The sequence below is a fragment of the Spermophilus citellus genome, assembly GCF_964194105.1.
Source record: "Spermophilus citellus genome assembly, chromosome: 13".
Taxonomy (NCBI): domain Eukaryota; kingdom Metazoa; phylum Chordata; class Mammalia; order Rodentia; family Sciuridae; genus Spermophilus; species Spermophilus citellus.
The window spans coordinates 60867246-60873043 of NC_138193.1; the positions used below are offsets into that span (position 1 = coordinate 60867246).

The following is a 5798-nucleotide window of genomic DNA, read 5'->3' on the forward strand; positions in this document are numbered from 1 at the left end:
CAACGACACAACAGTCCATGAAACCACTGGCAACTGGCCAGTCCAGTCCCACCCCTGGACTCTATTTTTCTTTCATTTTGTGATTCCCTGTAAACAGAGTACCACCATCCAAAGCACATAATGTTTATCTGTGCTCTGATATACTAATCCATACTGCATTGTACAAAACTTCTACTAATAGAAGACTCTCATAGAAGAGTCCTTTAAACACTCTCTTTTTATGACAAGTAATAGTTTAGCACTAAAATGATCTACAGCCATTGCTGGGACTCAACCCTACAGGAATAATAATAAGTGCACCTAAAGATGCAAGCACACCATTGTGAGAGCAAAAAGTATGAGACAATCTAAATGGTAGGGGAATAATTAATCAGTATGATAATTTCATGTAGGATAAGAGAATATAGCCATTAAAATGAGGAAAAGCAATTTGCGTTGCTCCCAAAAGAAATGTGTTGGTGGTCGCACCTGCAACCACCAAGCTCCAGTTGAAGGAGAAGGGGTAAGTGAGGAGGTCTTTCTACCATGGCCCGTACAAAGCAGACTGCCCGCAAATCCAGTGGTGGTAAAGCACCCAGGAAACAACTGGCTACAAAAGCCGCTTGCAAGAGTGCACCCTCTACTGGAGGGGTGAAGAAACCTCGTGGTTACAGGCCTGGTGAAATTAGACCTTATCACAAGAACACTGAACTTTTACAAACTCTCCTTCCAGTGTCTGGTGCCAGACAGGACTTCAAAATATATCTGTTTGCAGAGGGCAGTCGTTAGCACTTTGCAGAAGACAAGTGAGGCCTATCTGATTGGCCTTTTTGAAGACACCAACCTGTCTGCTATCCATGCCAAATGGGTAACAACTATGCCAAAAGACATCCAACTAGCACGATGCTTGTGTGAAGAATGCGCTTAAGAATTCACTCTGACGGGAAACACTTCATTCTCAAAAATATATATTTTCCTTCTTCTTCCTGTTATTGGTGGTTCTGAATTATATAAATATATAATATATTAAATATAAATATATATTTAATAATATATATAATATATAATATATTAAATATAAATATATATTTAATAATATATAATATATAATATATTAAATATAAATATATATTTAATAATATATATAATATATAATATATTAAATATAAATATATATTTAATTATATATATATATATATATATTCACCCCCAGGTGCTCAAAAGGTACCTAAACATATGATTGCAAGTGGAAAAATGGGGGAAAGAAATTCAGTATTGGCCATCTTTCTATAGTCATTTGTGTGTGAATTTTTAATATAATTGTGGGATATAAAACGTGAATGCAAGTCGAAATGTTTCAGTGAACATTTGAATGTTTCAGCAGTTCAACATTATAACAATTATAGATATAAAACTGTTAAATTTTTCTGGACAATACCAGCATTTGGAGTTTTTTAAAAACAAGTAAATTTCCTATTGACAGCAACTAAATGGTATTTTAGCATTTTTATCATACAGTAGATTCCATCCAAGTATAGTGATACTTTTCTGAGTTGGCCTACATGCAAGTACCTGTTTTTAATGTAATCTGTCTTCTGTGCTGTCCCTGTTAGTTTGCTATTAAAATACACCAACCTATAAAAAAGAAATATGTGCTGATGAAATTTAGATTAAAAATACATATGTGTATGAATGTGTTTGTATACAAAGGTATGTTTGGTATAATTCCATCAAAAGAAAAGTATTTGAAAGATGATACAGAAAATCATAAGGAATGGTAATTCTTGCTGGGTGCAGTAGCATACTCCGGTAATCCCAGCAGCTCAGGAGGCTGAGACTGGAGGATCACAAGTTCAAAGGCAGCCTCAGAAAAAAGCAAGGCACTAAGCAACTCAGTGAGACCCCATCTCTAAATAAAATACAAAATAGGGCTGGGGATGTAGCTCAGTGGTCAAGTGCCCCTGAGTTCAATCCTAGTACCAAAAAAAAAAAAAAAAAAAAAAAGAATGGTAATTCTTGGGGCCCAAGGTTGAGGAAGTGTCACTCCTAGACTTTTCTTTTTTTAAAAAAGCAGTCCTATGGGTGTATCCATTTATGAAAAGTATACCACTAGAATGTGTACATTCCACCACAATAACTCTTACCAAAAAAAAAATGTAATAATAATTAAGTGGAAGTGGGAAATGAATAGAGCTACAGATGATAGAAGAATGGACAAAGTGATAATTGTTGAAGGTAGAAAATATACATAAGGGTTCATTAGAGTCCTTGATTTATTTTGTATATGTTTAATTTTTTCTTCAAGAAGAATATTTATTTTCAATTTGTTATTTTACTTGTTCATATTTATGAGGTACAGCATGATAGTCTGATACAAGTATAAATTTGTTTGATCAAATCAGGGTAATTAATGTTTTCCCTCATCATCACTGGAGTTTAGGGTCCTCAAGCTTCTTTCTTACATTGACTGTGAACTATAGTCGCCCCACTGTACTGTAGATCTTAGAACTTTCCCTTCAATCTAACTGTGCTTTGGTACCCGTCATCCAACCTCCTCTGTCTCCTCTCCCCACCACAGAAAGTTTATTTTTTTTTAAATAAAGTTGTATAGTACCATGGAGATTGTCCTAGGGGCCCATGAACAAGGGCTTATTCAAGAAGTAGCCTTTGAAACCAGCTCAAATAAATAAATGAACAAAAATTCTTAAAATGGCCAGGAAAGAACAATGGTATATTTTTGTCATCTCAAAGCCATCACAAGATTATTGCAGGTTTTCCTATTCAGACCTTTAAGAAAGACAAATAGAAACAGACAAATCCAAATATCTGCAATACTCTTTTTAACTAATACATAGAATTTCAAAACTGTAACTTGCTTTTAGTTAGATGGTATGTCAGTCAGCAGGCTTTAGACCAAATTCTAGACCATTTGAATCCCTTGTGAAGAGACATCATAATTTATTGTACCCTTGCACGACCAGAGAATTCCCCTTGCCTGCTTGTTTTTTGACTTGGGTCCAGTTGTTGAAGGACAGATGATCGTAATAGATCTTTAAGCAACCAAAAGACCTATGTGATATGCAGCTGCACTTCAGAAAGAAACGTGAACTTAGATCACTCAGAGCATCTCACCAACGGGAAGAGGAAGGGACTGAGGCTTTTGGAGGATGAGGGGTGAGGAATCAGATAGGTGAAGACAAGGGACCAGGGACCATTTTTTTTTTTCATGTTCCAGCCGGGTCCCTTCCCGTGATGGGGTTGAGCAGGTGCAAGGGGGTGTCATGGGGGATAGAGAAACTGATTACAGGAGCAGCAGAATTCCAGAGGTGGATCTGGGGTTCTTTGATTAGACCTTGGCCCAGCAAAAAGGACTGACTGTGGATGACAGGAAATGTTCATTGTCATATCACCTGGACATTCAATATGAAGAAAGAGTAGATCCCTATCAAAAGAGCAAAGGTAAAGTTTACAGTGTGTGTCTGTTCCAGAGGAGGGCAGGATACTCCCAACATCCTTCAGGGCCTCGGAGTATTGAATCCATCCTGTCCATTCTGGAGGGAGAATATATCTCTGATAGTATGACCACAGACTTGGCTCTGTATCATGTCACCCCAGCCTGTCCTGTGGAGATGAGCACTTCCCTACAGAGCCAGGTTGGTGTGGCCTCATCCTCAGTGAGGATGGCCCATCCTTGAGAAGGAAGACTTCCCAGTTACAAAGAACTCATTCATCCTTTGAAAGCCTACAGCAAAAGAGTAGACTCATCATATGAACATATAGCTGATCATAGGACAATCCCACACGTTTATGTCCCGACTTATTATTAATCGTGCCCCTTCATTTTTAGCTATCAAGTTAGATAATAAATTAGATGATCACCCTAACTAAAAGTTGTTATATTCCAAGTCTAGTTTTTGTGCTTCAATTCTAACTGCTATATCATAATTTAATCACAGTTTAATTGAAAGCCCAGGATCTCCAGCTACTTCAGGGGACAGTCTGGTCCAAAGTGACATTTTCAATGTGAGGAGCAGAGTTGAGTGGGGCAGAAGAAAAGGTACATTTGGACAGGGGGTTGAAAAACCATCACAAAGAAAATGCTTCAAAGAGAGGAGAAAGTGTCACAGGCAAAGGGGACATGAAGGCAGATGCTCAGAAGTGAGGAATAGCATTGAAAACTTTGGGATACTGAGAGGTGAGAGGGTGGCTGCAGTGCAGAAAGCAAGCTGGGTGGATGAGCCCAAAGAAAAGAGGTCGGAGAGGGAGGCAAGTTCAGGTTCACTAGGTCCCTTTGTTCCTTGCTGGGGAGTTTTACTTTCATTTCATAGGACATTGGCACTTAAATCTGCCGAGTCTGTAGAAAAATACAGAAAAATCTTTGAAAGCTGACTTATTCAACCCAAAAGTTGTCATCCAATTAAGAAAACATAAATATGGATGGAGTATTCATTGCATTAAGAAACCATCACTACTTTTATATGTATCAAATAATATATCTGACATTTACTTTGAAATACTCCCACAAAAAAAAGAAAAAGAAAAAAAAAAAGAAAGAAAGAGGATGTAAATATTGAAAAACAAAGTGGATGGAATAAAAGGAAATGTTGAGGGCTGTTGAATTTGGAGGGTAGGCTTCAGGGGATTGATTACTTGTGTTTTCTACCTTTGAGTTTAAAATTGTCATAACAAGGAGCTAATAAAAATAAATCTATGCTCCCTGAGTCTCACACTGACCTACTAAATCAGAATCTCTATGTAATAGGATGAGATTTTAGAAAAATTCCCTCTGTGGTGATGGAGGTGTTGGATCGAGGGGTGATAAGAGGCAGGCTGGGGGATGATCTGAAATGCCAAGACAATTGTCCAGGAGAGAGACAACAGGAGGTTGGACCAAGGTAGTGAGGTGGTGAGCAAGGCCACACATGAGCTGCAGACAAGATCCAGTGTCAGATGAGACAGAGATGAAGGTGACTCTTCCCCAAGTCAGTGACCAAACACATAAGAAACACAGAAGGAGCAGATCTGAATATTGAAAACTAGAGAATTCACAGTTTTAGTTTTTCCAAGTATGAAAAATATCAGAGGCACTTCCATTAATACTATTTTATTTTTCCCCTCACTTTTCTTCTTATTGAATTCCCCTCGACACTCAAAATGTACGCAAATAATAACAATTTTTCTTCTCCGTCTTCCAGGAATGTGTCTTTTTTTAAATTTTTTTTTTATTGGTTGTTCACAACATTACAAAGCTCTTGACAAATCATATTTCATACATTAGATTGAAGTGGGTTATGAACCCCCAATTTTACCCCAAATGCAGATTGCAGAATCACGTCGGTTACACATCCACAATTTTACATAATGCCCTATTAGTAATTGTTGTATTCTGCTACCTTTCCTATCCCCTACTATCCCCCCTCCCCTCCCCTCCCATCTTCTCTCTCTACCCCATCTACTGTAATTCATTTCTCTCCTTGTTTATTTTCCCATTCCCCTCACAACCTCTTATATGTAATTTTGTATAGCAATGAGGGTCTCCCTTCATTTCCATGCAATTTCACTTCTCTCTCCCTTTCCCTCCCATCTCATGTCTCTGTTTAATGTTAATCTTTTCTTCCTGCTCTTCCTCCCTGCTCTGTTCTTAGTTGCTCTCATTATATCAAAGAAGACATTTGGTATTTGTTTTTTAGAGATTGGCTAGCTTCACTAAGCATAATCTGCTCTAGTGCCATCCATTTCCCTCCAAATTCTATGATTTTGTCATTTTTTATTGCTGCATAGTACTCCATTGTGTATAGATGCCACATTTTTTTTTATCC

General features: G+C 37.6%; 1 pseudogene across 1 annotated transcript; it reads left to right on the plus strand.

Annotated features, from left to right (window-relative positions):
- Positions 1-525: 525 nt before the first annotated feature.
- LOC308632679 (histone H3.3A-like) lies at positions 526-907 on the plus strand (annotated as a pseudogene). The gene has a single exon. The product of its transcript is annotated as a histone H3.3A-like (transcript).
- Positions 908-5798: the final 4891 nt, after the last annotated feature.